Source organism: Porites lutea, chromosome 1, assembly GCF_958299795.1.
Source record: "Porites lutea chromosome 1, jaPorLute2.1, whole genome shotgun sequence".
In the NCBI taxonomy this organism is placed as follows: domain Eukaryota; kingdom Metazoa; phylum Cnidaria; class Anthozoa; order Scleractinia; family Poritidae; genus Porites; species Porites lutea.
In genome coordinates, this window is record NC_133201.1 from 15,144,813 (window position 1) to 15,162,506 (window position 17,694).

A 17,694-nucleotide genomic window follows, 5' to 3' on the forward strand; every position below is an offset into this window, starting at 1 on the left:
TCATATATGGTGGAAACACCCAATGGAGACACCTAAAGAAGAAATCATTACTACCTTAGGAAAACCAAGGAGAACTCTGATCCCAAGGAAATGTCAAACATAACACTTTGTAGAAGTCCTGAGGATCAGCCAACACCAGCTGTGCCGACGCAACAGTCCTCTCCCGCCACTGCTGAGAAAACCACAGCAGTCACACCCAAGGCAACAATCACACCCAAGACAGCAGCCAGGAATCAGCGCATTAGACAACCCCCCCTCAGTATCTGAAAGATCATGTACTGAAATGATCAGATATGAGTAAAGGACATGGCACAGTTCAACATAATAATTTTTTTTCATTTGTTTTTTCACTTTGGATTGATAGGACTCGAAGAACATTATAGTCTCTCACGATTAATTTGATCAGAGAATAGGCAGTGTGCCAAATGATTATAAATGATCCTTTTATGAAGAGACACTTTTCAAAACAGGAAGGATGTTACAATATGTCAATCAAACCTCCATTAAGCTTATTATATGTATCAAGTTCGTTCATCAATAGTTCTAGATTTGTTTGAACTTATGTGGTGAGCTTATGTGAATTGAAACATTAACTTCCACAATAAAAAAAGAGAACATCTTTGCCATTGATGGAACTTAAGCTAGTTCTGCAACTAATTCAGGTATTATTTGTTTAGTGTTTGGTGTCACTTAGTGTACAATGTAGTAGGTGTGTTATTAATACCAGGTAGCATTTGCTGAGTGCTGATAATGTTTATTGTAGATAAAATAATGTTTTTTGAGCAGTGTAGTGACCGTTGTAGTATTAATGATTAATTTTGTTTCTTTATAGTAATATAAAAAACTGGCAATAGGTCCCGAATCAATATACTATGAAAGGACAGACAAATCCTGTCCCCAGAGGATGGTGCAGTGGTGAGAGCACTCACTTCCAACCAAATGTGGCCCGGGTTCAAATCCCAGCATCCAAGCCATATGTGGGTTGAATTTGTTGTTGGTTCTCTCCCTTGCTCCGAGAGGTTTTTGTCTGGGTACTTCCCCTTTCCTAAAAAACCAACACTTTCAAATTCCAATTCGATCTGGAATGCATAGACACGTTTAAATGAGTTCATAAGAACTCTTTAAGTGCTTCATGGGTAAACAAATTACCATTTACAATTTACAATGTGTGACTTAAAGTCACACAGGCACTCTGTGCATGAAGGGTAACTCAGAGAAAACTGCATTAGGAATCCAAACAAATTCTCTCAGACTTTCAATATGCATTGAATAAGAATGTAGGACTGTTACAGTAACCAGTGTAGAAAATTCTTGAAAAAATTTTCCTAAGAACCAAAAGACTACCAATGCTTTGAAAGTATCAGCCAATTTTTTCACTTCAGTGATTCGTCTGTAGAACCAAGGCAAGGAGCAGATAGCTATGATTCACTTTACAAAAGTACGGCCAATTCCAAACCATTTCAACAGGAAAATCCAGAAACTCTACCAACCTAGCACTGTGTATGGTGTAAGAAAGATGGTAGAAAGACTGCAAGTGATAGAGTAAAAGAAACAATCTACAAGTGCATGCAGTGTGTAGTTGCTTAGTGCAAAGATCCTTGTTTCCAGTCATCATGGGTGTAAATTCCAGGATTTGGGGTAAAATAACACTTCAGTCATTGCCAACGAGGCAACCGAGCTAAGAAACGAGGTTGCCTCAGCGGCAGATTTATAGTCCCGCACGATGTAGGCAAAAACTCTCAAATTCTGCATAACCCTCCAAAATTTGCATTTTTGACCATATTTGGGTGTAAGTAAGACCCCATATTTGCGTAGTGACGTCATGGTCTTGTATTTATAACTCGTGGTCTGAAATTGGGTGATTCAGTGGGCAGCTGTTCGTTGTCTGTTCAAGAGGACCTAACAGGTGAGCAAGCTCTAATACAATTTCTAGTTTGAAAGGGCAATAAGTACTCTGGTTTGTATTATAAACTGTGTTTAAAGCAGCAGTTGATCAAGGAATAGGGTTTTACGCTCAAATTTTTGTCAGAACCAGCTTATTCTTTGCAGCTTGATTTACAATGAGGTAGCGCGTTTGCTTCTCGACTCAGAACCAGGGTTTTCCGTGTTGTCTTTTGCTTTGTGAATTGAATTTTAAGTGTAGTTGGTCAAGGTATAGGGTTATATTCTCAAAACTTAATCAGAACCAGCGTGTTCTTCGCAGATCGATTTACATTGAGCCAGTCCTCAACGTATTTGTGGACCTTTTTTAGAATTTATTCATGTCTTTAGATTTTGTCAACCAGTATGTTTTTTTGATTTACATTGAGATAGCCCAAAATCTTTTTTTCTGAAAATGGACTTCCTAAGCTTTAAAAAGAGACCAAATATAAATCTTTGTGTTGAATATTGTCAACTTATACAGTAAATCAAACCAGCTATGGTGTTTATTGAAGATACAGGGGCATATACTCTCCTTATCGTCCCCACTGCAGGTTAATTCACAGCTTAAGTGTCCTTGCCACCAGCAATTTGACCTCCAAGACAAAAAATGCTATTGCCCAAGGGTTGACCCCAGGGAGGGCCGGCACAGGCACAGCTGGAATTGATTATGCATGAACTAAAGAGTTCTTTACTTTTTAGAGGTTTACTTTTTGCTGTATATCTGAAATTTTTGCTCATTGTTTGCTCAATATAGTTTTTCTACTAGTGTCAGTCAACCTGTTGCTTTTCTGTGTTATGGAAGACCATTTTGACAGTGGTTACTGCTCATTTTGATACAAGTAAATTCTACAGCAGTCTCTTCGTTAAGCCCTTGCCGTGCATGGTTCTGAAGAAAGAAGATTGACCCCTTGTGGTCTAATTCTACAATCAAGCAGGTGCGGATCTAGGACAAATACTGGCGAATTCCTTAACAAGTCCTGAAGGCGCAAGCTTCTAGTGGGGGGGGGGGGGATCTGCTGACATGCTTCACTTCAACAGCTTCTTCAAACGATGTCGATGATGGACAAGCTGATGAGCAGATGAGCCAGCGAAAATTCCGGAAGCCACAGACAGCAATAAAGAGATAGAGAAACAATGGCAAAAACAAAGTAAATCAGGTGAACAGAGATCGAAGAAGGTAAGAGCCAAACCTCGAGCTCAAATACTTGCTGATTGGCAAACAAAACATGCCTGGCTTTATGAACAAGGAGGGAAAATGTTCTGCAGAACCTGCTTAAAGCACAACAAAAACAATTCCATGACCGAGGGGAATTTGACTTTGACAAAGCATTGAGAGTGTGCAGCAACAAAACAAAATGGAGAATCTTAAGTGCATGACACAATGTTTTCCTGCCGTCTCACTCTGATAATCTATAGATGCTCAAAATGCTTTCCTTTGTTGAGTTCTAGGATAGCTAAGGTGCTGCTATGGTGATGGAAACAATAAATAGAGCTCTAAGCTTTGATATGAAGAAAGCCTGCAATAAAAGTAGTGTTAAAGTTGATTCCGAGTCATCCGTGAATTTTACAAAATGTCCCTCCCAATAGTCTGATGTCCCCACTTTTTTAAAGCAAGGGGACACCTTTCCCACTTTGGACATTTTCTAGAATGAACACTGCTTGTAAAAGATAAACAACAAAGCAAGACTTCAGTTGTTGAAAAAGGTATTTATGACATGCTTATATTGTGGTGATGCCCAAATGCTTACATTGTAATATCATTGGTAAGCTTTTTATAAAATATTGATTTTTGCTTCCTTTTTTAATTCAACTATTTACAGAACGCCAGTGCTTCTAAAAGCTTGAAAGAAGGTTAGTTATTGACGATGGACTAAATTTTTTAATGATGTTAATATTTTCGTTCATATTAAATTTTGCCAGTAATATTGTCAAAGTAAGTAGACAGAACCATATTTATTTGTAATTGTCAAGTCATCTTGACCCTGTGAATTTATTTTCTGTAGGTGTACATGTACTGCCATCCTGCATACAGTGGTTGGTAAAAAAATCTGCTGCAATAGGTACGTTTGTACCTTTTGGTAATGTTGGTAGGTATGTACTAGTTAAGGTATTCCTGGAGGCTAAATTAACCAAATTCGGGCTATGTTTGGTTGTGTATTTCAAGAGAATAAAAAACGGTAGCTAGACCACATTACGGCCAGCTGTTGGTCAATCCTCACAGTTTCGAAAAAAATATTCCGCGGGGAGTCAACTGCTAAGGAATGCATGGAATTCAGGAAGATATGGGGCGTGGTCAGGTCCCCTTCAAATCACGTCAAGGCTCAAAACTGAAACAGGATTTATTATTTCACGATAACATTGGGTATGCAAAAAATATAAGCAAAAACGCACGTTTTCACCGCAGTGCACATTCTCATTTTGAATTGTTACATTTTTATGAACAAAATTATAAATTTTTACCTTGATGAAATTTGAGAATCCTTAACTCGGGAAATATTTTGCTCCAGAGTGTGCACTGCGGTGTAAATTTTCCTTTTTCTATTTACTTTTGCCCTGCCAAGTTTGAAACGCCGACAATTTATCGTTAAGTAGCAAGATCGAAAAACATAGTTCCCCATATTGGTGTATTCGGCTGTTGTAGTTGTAAATCGGCCATAAATTGCAGAAAATTTCTCATTTCGCCTCGCTTCATGCTTACTTCGATGGCAGCCATGTTTGCTGTGTCCACAGTAAGTATCTACAGCAGTGAAACACAAAATACTCCCCCATATACGGTAAAGTTGACCATTTTTGTTTATCTATTTTTCCTGGGAAACCAATGAGAGGGCAGCATGAAAGAATTATATCTATTGATGGCCAGTGGCGATCAGAAAGACTGGTCAAGAAGTCGTCACGAAGTTCGTGGCTCAGGAAGCGCTTCAAGAATTCACCTGAACACTGGACTGCTTGAAGAAGCTGGGTGGAAAATCTTGTCTCGCAAATCTGGAAATCGAGTACACTTAACGTACGTGGATCCAGAGGGTAAGAAATTCAAGAGTTCGAAAGACGTAGAATGGAAACTAGAGGCTGATGGAATACTCGATCAATTTGTGAAGGAGAATAGCTGTGAAGGAGAATAGCTGTGAAGTCGCCAGCAAAGTGTCGTCCACACACAAAGATTGCGTGGAAGATTCTGATGAAGATTACCAACCACCACTGAAAAAAACAACTACTGAAGGTCATGTCAAATCTGGGTGAGTATTTTCTCTGGTTGCTTGTAGTAATGTTCCGTTTTCCTTTACATAAAATTCAAAAATTTGAAGTGATATTTTAACATTTCATGATTTATATTTTATTTTGTCAAATTGTGAACTCTTTCTTCACATGGAAAGAAAGCTTATTTTTTAATTCTTTGTTTTATGTGCAGTTTGATCATTCCAGAGGGATTGTTTGTGGGCACAACCTCCCCCATATTACAGCTTGTCAGAGATTTCAACAATGTTTTCTGTTGCCCTTTATACAATCGGAGGTGTGAAGGTGTGTATGAATTAGGAAATTTATACTCTAGTGTCCTCAAGTAAGTAATCACTCAGTCCTATTACCATCATAAATCGTAGCACTAACCTCTTGTTGTGTGATTCAAGCGTACCATGTCATGAAAATTGCTCAACCACTTTTTGTTTTCTTTTTTCAATGACATCCTGACTGTTATGAAAAATGTACCCTCTGGACTGAAAACTATTTTTGATTGTAAAATTTTTATGTGATTTTTCGTCATAGGAAAGCTTGTGCTCACTGCATGTGAAAAGAAGGGATTTGGAGGGGCTATGATGTTTACATTCAAGTGTTGTGGGTGCTGGACCACAGAGATAGACTACAAGAGCAGCCAACTTGCCCAGAATTCACAGAGGCAAATAGTATCCTTGGCCCTCTCTTTAGCATTTTTCATAAGTGGGCATGGGTATGCTACTTATAGGAAAACCCCGAAGTTTAGGGTTGGGTGTTACCTCAGAAAAACCCTTTTTGGAGGTTATCAACCTTGCACTTCCTCATATTAAAGATATGCTTGATGAGATGTGTGATGATGCCAAGCATCAAATGAAACAGCTCTCATCTGATCAAATAGGCAGCTGGTCCAGAGCAGTAACATGCTGTGAGGGTTGCTGGCTAATAAGGAGGCACTTTAGTCAAAATTGCACCTTTGTGATCAAAAACTACATCACAAGTGCCCTTCTCTATTATGGTCATTTGTCAATGCGAGGTGCAGATAGAATTTGCGATGAAGACTTGTGGGAAGGCACTGCCAAGTCAGCTGAAGGTCATTTGAGCCAAAAGCTTTGGGCCCAGGGCAAAGAAGAAGGCATGAAAGTTGAAATTAATTGGCAGGATGCAGACTCTTCATCTGCTAAAGGGTTTAGGTATTCACTTTCCAATGAACAGGAGTCAAGGATGATGTTATGTGGGGGTCATGTGGGTCGGGCACATGGAAAGAACTTGGAAGAAATTAAAGGAATGTCAACCTTCACCCCCGCATTTATAGCCTTGCATAAACCTAAATTTCCTGGTATTGAATCAGTGAAATGCTCTTGTGCGGGCAAAAAACATACCTTTGTTGCTACAAGGAACAAACCTGTTTGTGGTTGTCTTGGACCCGGATTCATTCAGAATGCCAAGCGTAATCACTACTGTGCACTAGTTCAGGCTGCTTGTAGCCCTGAGAAGTACAGAGACACAATGTTGGTACTTGGCAAATACCACAGCAGGGATATTCATGAATGGGAAGGGGGTTCTTGCTCCTTCCATCCATTAGTAAAGTGTTCATGTAAGGAATGTGTTGAGGATGAAAATGGGTTTTACCCTGATATGAAATGCCAAGGACAGCCATATCGCTCTACTCACCCCGTGAAATGTCAATTTCATGGGTTAGCCTATGAGACAGAGGGTGCTGAAAGGGCAAAAAATGCAAAAAGTATCATTGACCCAGAATTACATAAAGGGCACTCCAACCTTCCTGAGGCAACATTTAGTGTGCTAACTAAATTTAGGGCCAAGGATACTAATTTGCATCAAAAACATTATCAAGCCTCCACAAATCTGGGCCTCATTCAAAGTAATATGTCCTGGCTGTTCAAAGAGAAGGGGGCTCAGTACTACTGGATTGTGGATTTGTATTCATGGATGGGACTCCCAATTCTTAGCGAAATACAAGAAATGGTAAGTTATTACAAAAAAATATAGATTTTAATTGTAGAAGTTAAAAGTTTAGAGGTGGTGGGCAGTTTAAAACATTTCAGGTTTCATTGGCTTTTGTTTCTTTAGTATGTTCAGCATCACGTTTTGTGTTTTCTCCTGACTGACTAAATTTTATGGAATAATATTTTTTGCCCCATTTTACAATACTTGTTTTTTTTGCTTTTCTAGTGTCAACGTGACAATGAAGAAAGAATGAAAAGGCTGGAGCGATAGAAGACAGACGCTGAGAAACAGAAGAGAGTGCAAAAGAAAAAACAATGTGCTGATGAGCAAGAACTAAGGTTAGTAATACCAGTTTCTGTGATCACTAATGAAGCACATACTCTGTACCTCATGTCCACATTTTGAAATCTTACCTTGTCTCCCCTTTCTAGTAAAAAAATTCTTGCATGCTTTGACTGACTAAGGTGAACAGCAGTTTATTTTTTCAAAAAGAATGTAACATCAAAGGTCTGAAAGCTTGCACCGGGGTAACCCAGATGGTAACCAAAAACTGTGTTGTCATTACCCAGTTTGCAGAGCCCAACACCCCGAGATCTACCAGGGTACCACCTTCTACAAGTAAATGCTTTGTTTTCTTCTGTTACTTGGTACTACTGATTTTTACGGGGTTGTCACTAAGATTCCATGTTATTGTTTAGGACCAATAGTAGGCATGATTTTGCACTGCTTTTGGTTCGGATTTTATTTTGTTCTCATGAGAATATGCGGAGGTCAGGCCAAAAGTAGACGACAATCCTGGCCCTTAGTGAGAGACCTAAAGCTGTTGATGCTTGTGACCAGTATAGCCTAGGGCAAGCACCAACATATTAATTCCACAAATAGAAATAGAAATGGTAAAATAGTTATTGATTACATTTGAATATTTTTACATGTTGAACATTTTCATAAGGGACCGTTCATTTTTTATGGGGTAGGGGGGGCTGGTGGGATTTGGAGGAGTGTAATTTGAAAATTGTATGACCCCCCCCCCAATTTCCGATTTTTTTTGCATGCCCCCCCCCCTCATCACAGTAATTTTTTGGAAGGCCCCCCCCCATGAATAAAAAAATACATAAGGTATTAAAAAGTTACTGCATTAAAATTTCGTTTTGTTACATTTCACGTAATTTAGTGAAAGAAAGCTGAAAGCTAGAAAGCTGTTTTTAACAAATCCTCACTCAAAAGAATGAAAAGTCAATTTCAGCTCTTCTTGTTACTGCTCGTCCTGAGCGTGTTGTAGCTGGCCACTCGTCTACATATTCCTCGTCTGAGGCGATAAAAGCAAGAACGACATCATTTGAGTCGTCTTCAGAGTCAGGGGTATCACTCTTGTAATCATCATCAGTTTCTTCTCCCTCACTGCTTTCACCACTGCTGTCTAGTTGACCTGATTCATTGCTGCCACTCACTTCGGCTTGACCTGTTCTGAGAGTATTCATCTGCAGGAAGTGTCCCATAATTGTCCTCACTTTGTCATTCTTGCTACTGTTCTGATGCTGTTTTAATAGCCCATGATGTTGTAAGTATTTGTTCAATTCTGGCACATGGAGCTTTTTTAGCTTGGCGGCATCTTCGCACAAAGTAGCCCAATGATAATCATCATAGGACTTTTCTCTTGCCTCCCTACTTTCCCTTGCCCTTTCCTTTCTTGAGAAACTGAAAGGGCAGTTAAAAATTCTGAGTGATCATGACTCCATGCTCTTCCAGGCGAATGGCATTACCCTGAAGCCTGACAAGAAATTCCACCATGACTTCAATGTACAGCACATTGCTAGGATTGAGGCAAAGCAGCTCAAGGTTTCAGGGGAATTAGAAAACCTCGAAAAAAAGAAGGAGACCTTTGACCAGGTCTTCAAGGGCTTAACAGGACACTATGTGTCAAAAAAAAGAAAATTAAAACAAAACCGTAGGAAATCAAAGGGCAGAAAACGCAAACGGTTTGAAAACAACGTCCTACGCGTGTATCATATCTGCGTTGCAAATCCCCTTGCAAAAGAGCTTCACAATTGTCTTCTTTATCCTCCCTCCATGACAATTCCGGAAGCGTGCATAAACGTTGAAGATGTAGCAGCATTGTTTAACACGCGATGCAGCATTCATCGCTCACCTACTGCAATCAAGCTACTTCAGCAACGCGGCACAAAGCAGGCTTATTACCAACCTTAAGCCAGAAGTAAGAAACAGGATGTATTGCTTCCTGCATCCTGGTAGTAGTTTCATGCTCCTTCCATTAAATTTCTCAGAGAAAAGCTCTGGTAACGAGGTCAGTTCCAATTCAGGACTCAAATTATTGGTTTTAATTATATGAGCTTGACAACAACATTTTTATGAATGAAAAGAAAGTCATTGCTATTCAAGACTGTTATTATGGTATGTTCACTGTCCTTATAAAATATAAAAGCTGTTGAGAAGTTTTCTTGTTACCCTGGAGCTGTTTTAGCATATTTGTTATAAATAAAAGAGCACAATTTTTCTTCGATTTGTAAACATCTCTTATCCTATTTTTAATCTAATTTTTTCGTCCGACCCCCCCCCTTTCCTTCATTTTTTTATGGCTGGCCCCCCCTTTCAAGCCAATTTTTTTCGAGTGCCCCCCCCCCAAATCCCACCAGCCCCCCCTCTCTCATAAAAAATGAACGGTCCCTAAGAATCCAAAATTGAGAAAAAGGATTTTTAATCAAATATTTTATGCACCCTTTTCTTTATTTATCACCTGGCCATCTGGCCTCATGCAGGTCAGACATGGTGACCTTGTAGACCTGAAATGCAAAATAGATGAAATAAGATAAACATTTAGAAAGCATATATATTAGGTAATGCTTGCTTTCAGGGATGGGCCTCCAAAAGTTCTTACAAAGTTCTTAATGATATCCAACAATTTGGAAAAATATATAATGAAACATACATCAGTTGAGTACTTTTGGGAATTACTATTACAAAAACTTAGAACTGACTATTCAACGTGAGTGGCTTCCCTTTTAGCAGAGTCTACTTGTAATATATTTGAGATGAAGAACTACAACAAAAAAGGAGTCTCGGCTAGCAGGAAAGATTGGGGAGAGTGGGGTTCGGCTTTATTTATAACAATAGTAACAATAACAATAATGAGCATGATAATGCAAAAGTCCTACCGCAGAGGTTTCAGGATTGGGATAATCCCTCAAGTCCCCACTTAGTCTTTCCCTGATGGCTGCCTTCAGGCAGTCGGGGTAGACGTAAGTGGGGAGTCCTTTGCCTCTAAATTGGCCCTCTCCAACTTTGTTTCCAAACTGTCAATAAAAGAGAAAAATTATTGAATTTAAAAAGAGGACTTTGAAAACGATTTAGCACGGATAAACACGAAATAAAAGTCAATGACACCCAAAACAACTGTTGATGTGAAGAGGTAGAGTATCAAAATCCTCATAACTAATGTCCTCTAAATGATACTGTGCTCTGTGATAAAGTATGTCGTTCTCTTGACCAATCAGAAGCAGAACTAAAACGATCGAAACTTAGACATTTGTGTTCTCTCACGATTATTTACCTTACGTTCTCGTTGGCGGTTGTGAAATTTACACTTGTCCTAATTGGACCTGTGATTACCTTTTTTTGGTTTGGTTTTACAACACTCCATCATCAGAGTGGTATACTGCATACGCTCGCAACAGAATCAAAATTCATGAAAAGAGAATTGTGTGCTTGATGCAATTTGTTTTAGGGATCTGACCGAAATAAAACAAGAAATTCATATCGGGAGTTGCGGCGCATCAAAAAACGCAAGGTTTAAAGTTGAACTGTAGGCTTATGTAAACTTTACGATATACGTGATATGATATGTGAACGGAAAGAGCAGAGGAAAGCGCAAGTACCTATCTCAACCCGTATACTAAACAGAAGGAGGGTGAATGGAGAATAATATTTACTCGTTAAGAAAAAGCAGGGGGAATTCAAAATATAAATTAAAATCTCTGATAGAACTTACCCATAAAATACCAAAAATGCGGCGAAAGAACCACTTCCTGGCAAGCTTGTTGCTTTCTTCGGCCTTTTTAGAGAAACCACTGACCAGCCGCGTAAGGCCCAAAGGACTTCCTTGAAAACTAATTGGGAAACAAATTTTGTTAACCAAACCAAAATTATGAATTTCAGAGAAAAAGTAATCCTCACTGTATCAAGGAAATTTATTTACCCGTTCTCTCTGAAAGCTGTCTCCAACACGTGTATTGCTCAATCCGCCACCATGGTCAAAGAGGGTCATTTGTATCGGATGACAAGGTTTTATGTCAGCGATCTGTCAACGAGACCATCCTTGGGGAACTCCAAAGCAAGATGATAGTGTTTTGGGCGCAGTATGGTGTCTTACTTTTCGCACTAAATCGGCCCTAGAAACGAAAATTCGCTTGCCTATATCTCGGTAGAGTTTGGTTGTATCGACCTGAAACTTTGCGTGCGAGTTTTTGTTGACATTGCCTATTAACTGGAAAAAATTACGGCAATCCGAAAGAGTCACTTTAGCCTCCAGGAATACCTTGAGAAGTATTTACCGTTGTATATATACCACTATTAGTTATACTTGTGAGTGGAATAACCTACTTTGTGAAGCTGAAAGAATCTATATCTGCAATGTTTGTTACATCCTTCATTCAAAACTGCAGGAGGCAGGGGATTATAATTTTTATACAAGTTTGCATGCCATCTGTCGCTTTTGTAGTCCTAACCTAAAAGTTATATTTGTAGGTGCACTTTCCAAAGAAACAAATATAGGTGTGAGTGGAAATATTGCGAGTGGCAACATTATTTCTGACAACGGTATGTTTATACATTAAAATTTTTTAAACCTAAATGACTTTACATGGAGTGTACTATGTTTTGAAATGTGGAGAACCACATTGTATTTTTGTGTTTTGGATCTCTCTTATGTACAGTTGTATAATAATTTTATGATGAATATATATATATTTTTTTAAGGTCATCAAACAACAATATTATTTTTTGTATACATTAGGAAATCAGCTATTATGTGACCCAGCCACAAAGGTGTGAGAAAATTAATACCTTTACTGTTCACAGGTCCAATACCATACAGCGTACAACTTCTGAATTGTAATCAAGAAGGTGACTTTGTTTCATGAGGCCTATGCATGAATAATGTTCACTGCATGAATTACATTAATTTTCTGAGCTTAAGAAATATCAAAGAGAAGATTAAGTTGCTCGTAGCTTACAGAGTTGTTACCCTTAATTTGTATCAGTATAGTGTAAGGTATAACCGTGGTTCATTAACCAAAAATACTTCAAATGAACCTCAGTTTGGTCAACACTTTATCTTCTGGCATTTACATGTATCCACGATTTCAATTAATTTTTTCTTCCTTCTGTACTAAAAAATAATGCATGGGGTTAAGAATATATAGTGTATATTGCAGTTAAAGTAATACTACTGTGGGGGTGACATTAAAAGTAGATCCTGAAAAGCTGAGGGAAGAGAGTCCAATTTACAAGAATCTAAACCTGCTTGTTTCCTTTAATTATGAGTACTGCAAAGCATTAAATCGATCAGATGTCACTTATGAACTTGCTGTAGAAAATCTACAGTTGGTGCAAAAAAGGGAGAATTGCAAGCATTGGCAAAGAAGAAAATTTATAGTGATGTTTATCTGTACAAGAGAAATAAGTCCTGGTCAGCTGTTTACCTCTTAATGAGCCACCTCCTGTGCCATCCAAACTAATCCCATCCCTGTGGTCAAAAGGAATCAGTGAAACAGAAGAAGATCTGAAAGAAATAAAAGTAGAAATGACGTTGATTGAAAAATCAAGATTTAAAGACTAACATGTCATTGAGCAAAAAAGGGTCTGCTTTAAAATTCAACCCAGATGCACATTTCAGCTGTTCAATGAATAAGATGCTTGACAAGTTACAGTTAGCTGATGGGCATGACAAGATAAAATAATGTTTTTAACCATGTATAAATAAGTCATCGTTCAGAGATGACCAAGCTGGCTTTCAGCTTGACACTACTTATACACACTACCAGCACAAAGAACTCTTTTCCGCAGTTCAGGAGATCACAACACCTACAGATTTCTTGAATAAATACTCTTCTGTCCTGCAAACATCCTCATATCTGTTTATAGAAACTTGTACAACTGAAGAGAGAGCTGCTGGCATGGTGAAGAACCATTCTTCATTTAGAAAGAACTCATCAGAATACCCTGCTGATTTCAGTTTCCTTATTGTGTCCGGGTTGATCAAGCCACTGATGAGTGACCCTCTAGTCCAAAAGTTCAATTTCTGTGGACAGAGGTTAACCTTGTCTTACAGCACGAAACAGTGGAGGAAGTTTCTTAAACAGAGTTCAATTGGTCAATGGCTGCATTGCAAGGGCACACAGTAATATCTACATCCCCTCCGAAAGGAAATTTGGAAGCAACCACAGAGATATACAATGATAGAGTGCAAGATGCTCTCTTTGAAAAAACTACTATCAGGAATTTCAAGGATGCTAACAATGAGAATGCTACATATTTACCAGAGAGTAGAGAAAAATTGTTGAGTTTTTTACATGGTTCGAAAAGTGCAAAACAAGAACTAAAAAAGGAGACCCAGTTTTTACCAATATTGCGAAGAGGTGTGGCAGGTTCGAAATCATCACCGACCTCCTTCCATTATGCAGGGAACTGTACAAATGTAAGTCAGTTGAGGATTCTGTTGCTTTGACAACAGTCACTGGGTATGACTTGCAGTTTGATCTGAATTACAGAAATACATTTGTAGCATTCGAAATAAAGAAACAGAAATAAGAAAGTAGAGAAATTCCAGGACTTTTCAAGACCTAATAAAGAAATTAATTACTTTTCAAGGACCTTAAATTAATGTTAATGGAATTCAAGCACTTTTCAAGATACAAGACCTTTTCAAGGTTGGACGAACTGTGTCCATAGTATAAAATCAGATTTCCGTAAGGAAACTTCAACGGCTAGTAACTGGGATGTGTGTGTGTGGAACGGGGGAGGGGGGGAGAGCTTGTAGGGAGTTAGTGGGGGGAAATTGCTGCAAAATTGCATTTTTCTCTAAACTGAAGTGAGCCTTTAAAAGAATTGCATTCTTTATACCTTACGCAACATGCAAATAAAGTGACCAAATACATCCATTAAATGATGTTCTAATTTCTTTATTACAGGTGGCAAGTCTCCCTGAAAACCAAATGACTGGAGAGCTCTACAGAATAAATTTAAAAGAGGAAATAAAATCATTCAATATTACCTTGTCTGTTTTTATGTTCTTAGTGAAATCTTTTTCATAAAATTCGTATACATTTTGAGACCCAAAATTTTCACGGATCAAAAATTTTTTAACCCTTTGACTCCTGAGTGCACTTTCACATGCGCTTCCAAATAAGGTGTACATTTTGTCCCAAAAAAGGCTCCGAAAGGCTCCATATTTTGTCAAATGACACTTTATGTTTCTTATATGAAGTTGTTTATCGTATGATCCATTTAAGTTAATAGTTAACAATTATTCTTTGAAATTGAGGTGAATAGTGGCAAAATATTTACTGAGCCGCGAAAGCGGCGAGGTAAATATTCCCAAAGCCACTTTTCACCGAGATTGAAAAGAATAATTGTTTTAGTATATACACACGAAGTGATCTCAACAAAATCAGAGAGGAAACCATTCAAAAGTACGATTTGATTGACAGATCAAATCACGCGTAAGTTTAAAAATAGATCTTTGCAGAATTTTCAAACATGGCAATTCACAAGTTTAACATTTCGCAAACAACAGCGTAATGGCTTAAATGGAACCGCTAAAAGTTTGAACTGTTTCCTTACCTGAGAAGAAAAGTAGAGCTATGTTGTTTTCTATTGACTCGCCTAGTCATTAGCCAAAAGGGTTTGTTGTGTCGTTCTTCACATGAAGTGCTGACAAAAATGGCGGCTCGGTTGCTCGAGGTAAGACGTCGTCTACCTGTATCTTTCTTTTTCCTGTTTACTTGAAACGTAGAATTTCTGCAAACATTTCCTTTTAAATTTGTTTGTCATAAATAAACTTCGATTTTTTAGCCAAAATTTTCTTGTTAGAAAACGCTGAGTTCACGAAACGGCTTCCTTTACGCGAATACACGGGAGTTGTAAACAATCCATCGAGCACAAAACTCCTGCTCAATAAATTGAAAAACGCCGTATTGAATCCTTCCAAGTCTTTTCTTGCCTTAAAAAAAGTCAGCCCTAGGATTTTGTCGACTTTTAAAAGATCGTTCTCTAAAAAAATGGGAAAAACACCGAGCTCACACACTATGCTAGGAGGTGAATATTGTTGAATAGTCCGAGATAGCGAACCAATCAGATTGCTTAAATCACCAAGATCACTGAGTGTGTATATACTAAATATATATATATATTGAAACCCTGATATGTCTACTTTCTAAATATGTACGATTATAGGCACTTTTACCTCAAAGGGAACTTTTGAGATGTTATTTAGTGTATGTATGCCAAAACTGAAGTAATATGACAGAAAAACTCGGGAGTCAAAGGGTTAAACCAGCTTGATTTATATTGTGTGATTCCAGAAAATATCCATACCCCCCCCCCCACGGATGGTTCTTCCGATTATACCCCCCCCCCACCCACCTCGAAATTTCCATTCCAGAGGGGTCATGTATAACCCCCTACCCCCCAGGAATTTCCTATTTTCTTTTTCATGGCCTTAATTTGCCGTATTTAGAGATAATCGACTGTGTACCGCTTAAAATTGATTGTTCTCATCTTAAGACACAATTTTTTATAATCTTTGACCGATTTGTAATCTTTTACAGGGCAACATGTATTTCTTACGCAGGTAGAGCACGCTTGATAGACTATGAGCAGTCTCTCTTTTTTATTAGTCCATTCAGCTAAATGCATGAGGCATGAAAACAAAGATTTAGAAGTTTATGTCATCTCAAGAAAACATTAGAACATAACTTCAAATTTGAACTATTCATTGAAATAAAACTATGTGAACATTTTTGAATTTCAAAATGAATCTACTTACAGATACCCTGCGAGTACAGGCTAAATTTTCGCGGTAAATGTATTTTGTTGCCTAGCCCATAATCAAAAGTCTCCTCTACAAAGAAGAAACAGATCATTAATATTTTCGGGCAAAAGTTGATTTGGAGAGAAGTCTGTTGGACAAACAGCTTGCCTTCAACAGTACTTAATTAGAAGTCAATAATAAAATACAGCAAAGGTCTCATTTGGGTCGTCACACAACACTTTGTCGCAATGAACTCACTGAACATCTACAGAAATTTGCATAAAGTTGTTTACATGAAGCTCGAGAGATATAGAGGGAGATAGACAATGTTTGTTCTCGATTAGCCTAAGTTTTTATCAGACTATCTGCAATCGAGTCCGCAATCTGGATACATGGTCGACATAAAGAAATTATTATTAATCAATGTGCTAAAATTTATTCCCGGAGAAGCAAGGGACCTGTTGAGAATTGCACTAAGAATTGCAATCGATTTGCCTGAATGACTATATTTATTTAAAGACTTCATCAAAGTCAAACATTTGACGGACCGAGCGTAAGCTGTTTAGAATCAACCATTAGATCGTAAAAGCAATCCATTAGAGCATTAGAACAAACCGTTAGAGCTTGTGGAGCAATTGTTAGAGCAGAGATGATAGCGAACTCCTAACAAAGAAGATGACGTTTGAGACAAACATCTTGAAGGTTTTTTTTTCTCGAAAGGGCATCTACTTCTAATTTTTGTTGTGCTACAATTCAGAATAATCCACATATACTTAAGTATGTCTTGTACGATCAATCGCGTCTTTTACAACCCTGTGGAAAATTCTTCTTGTTTGCGTCCCCGTACCCCTCAGAAATTTTTACCCTTTAGCACCCCCACCCCCTAGGAATTTCCATTGACCATCCGTGGGGGGGAGGGGGTATGGATACTTTCTGGAATCACACATTTCCCTTTGTTTCAGATTATAAGTAAAATCAGTATAACACAATAAAAAACTGAAAACAAAACCAGTTTGAAACATTTTCACCAAATAAAAATTGGAACCTAAGCATATACTTTAACTGGTAGGTGGGGACACGCAAGGGCATTCGAATGAAAAATTTCCCTGGGGGTGGGATCACTGGGTCATTTTTTCGAGTTCTTTTCCAAGCCCCCGCCCTTTCCCGCGTTGGGGGAGGGGGCGGGAGGGGATTTACTTTGACTGGTGCATAACGCCCGGGAATTGGAAAAAGCAACATTTCTCCAACCAGTTTCCAGAGATTTATACTTAGAAAGGTGTTTATATTACTATTTACAATATGTGTTCAGTAAGGAAATCTGACCAACTGCCGTAAAACGGTGGAAACCGGTGTCACCTGGGGGACTTCAATGAATCGATAAGCTAAGGTTTAATCGTTTCAGATGATTTCCTTCTTCAGCTGATGAAAAAATATTATTGTACAGTGTTCCCAAATATACTGCATTTCGCTCAAGTTTGTTATCTTTAAATATTGGGATCTTAGGCTAACGTGGAAATGTTGAAACGATCTTACTGCGTGATGCGACGTAAAAA

The 17,694-nt window shown here is 38.3% G+C and overlaps 1 long non-coding RNA gene and 1 pseudogene across 1 annotated transcript; one reads left to right on the forward strand and one right to left on the reverse strand.

Annotated features, from left to right (window-relative positions):
• Nucleotides 1-5,729: 5,729 nt before the first annotated feature.
• On the forward strand, nt 5,730-7,503 carry LOC140922487 (uncharacterized; annotated as a pseudogene).
• A 2,303-nt stretch (nt 7,504-9,806) lies between these two features.
• Nucleotides 9,807-11,219, reverse strand: LOC140935515 (uncharacterized). Its single transcript, XR_012165220.1, has 3 exons — nt 11,102-11,219; nt 10,269-10,406; nt 9,807-9,896 (listed from the first exon to the last, which is right to left on the reverse strand). It is a non-coding gene; the product is annotated as an uncharacterized lncRNA (long non-coding RNA).
• Nucleotides 11,220-17,694: the final 6,475 nt, after the last annotated feature.